At 36.6% G+C, this 1,396-nt stretch overlaps 1 long non-coding RNA gene across 1 annotated transcript; it reads left to right on the forward strand.

Moving 5' to 3' along the window:
* The first annotated feature begins 222 nt into the window (after positions 1 to 222).
* On the forward strand, positions 223 to 1,179 carry LOC114736071 (uncharacterized). The gene is made up of 2 exons (XR_003739318.1): positions 223 to 272; positions 623 to 1,179. It is a non-coding gene; the product is annotated as an uncharacterized LOC114736071 (long non-coding RNA).
* Positions 1,180 to 1,396: the final 217 nt, after the last annotated feature.

Consider the following 1,396-nt stretch of genomic DNA (forward strand, 5'->3'; position numbering starts at 1 on the left):
AACGATGCATGGCAGATTTTCCAACATCTTTTGGTTAATGGTCATCCTTTGGATGTGCCAGCATATAATGCTATGATCAAAGGACTTTGTAACGAGCATTTGTATGATGAGGCAAAGGCTTTGCTTTATAAAATGCAAGAGAATGGGTGCTCGCCTGATCTTGTAACTTTTGAAACAATTATTATACCTCTTTTGGAAAAAGGTGAAAATGATGAGGCAAAGAATCTGATTGATGAATTGTTCATCAAGGTCTCTTGAAATGATAAAAGAAGGTTAGTGACTCTACTCCAAGATTGCGTTGCTTGTGTTCATGATGGAAAAAGTTGACACGCATTTTCGTAGAAAAAATTTGCACTGTTCTTATTGATGTCAATTGCATATTTTTTTCAGTCATATGTTCATATGTATTTAGTTTTAACTTTTGTTGTAACTGGGCGTTTGTTTTGTTTTTTTAGCTTGACTTGTGTTTGATGCAACATGCTCACACACGCTAGCCTGTATCACCGAAATGATGCCTTGAATTCCTCTCCTCTCTATAGTATATATCCGTCAGATAGAGCACCAAACGTACCATCACTCTAGTAATTCCTCTCCTCTCTTGCCTTTAGTTGCTTATTTTCAGGTATGGAACAGAAAGAGAGCATGACAAATCATTCAATCGACCGCATGGCTGACAGAACAAGCAAGATGCTGAAAGTTCAACTGGTCGAAGATCTCGTTCAAAGACTGATTGCAAGGCAAGCATGCATGTAAAAAGAAGGCCTGATGGAAAATGGGTAGTTCACAGTTTTGTGAAGGGGCATAATCATGAGCTTTTACCAGCTCAAGCTAAAACTAGGCATGACTATATGAACTTTTGTGATGTGGTTTCTTCTGATATAATCTATGTTACGAACAAATATAAGTTGCCTCTCTTGCGCTTTTGTTGGAGTAAATCTGCAATATCAATTTTTACTGCTTGGGCGTGCCTTAATATCAGATGAAAGTTGTAACTTGATCCAGAATATCTGTTGTTTACTACGGATCATGTTAAGAAATGGTAGAAGGGTTTGGTGTTAAAAGATCTTGTAGAGGTGGTTGGTTGTATTGTAGTTCTGATTCTTTAGGCTACATGGTAAGTTGTAATGAGAGTATTGTAGTTTGTCATGAAAATTTTCAAATGTTCTTCATTTTCCATTAGTTCATATTTCCTTTATCGTCACTTTCTTTAGCTTCTTCCTGCCAGTTAAAAGGAGGAATTCCTACATATACTCCCTGCAATTAAGATAAGTAGTCAAAATTTGTGCATTAGCAGACGCCATGATACTTTCTGATTTGAGTTTCCTTTAGTTCCTTGCTCATTTACAGGGAAGGAATGAATGAAGGACAAAAATCAAGGCATGATATAAATGTAATG

Source organism: Neltuma alba, unplaced genomic scaffold (assembly GCF_004799145.2).
Source record: "Neltuma alba isolate B1F8T4 unplaced genomic scaffold, ASM479914v2 tig00013297_pilon, whole genome shotgun sequence".
Taxonomy (NCBI): Eukaryota; Viridiplantae; Streptophyta; class Magnoliopsida; order Fabales; family Fabaceae; genus Neltuma; species Neltuma alba.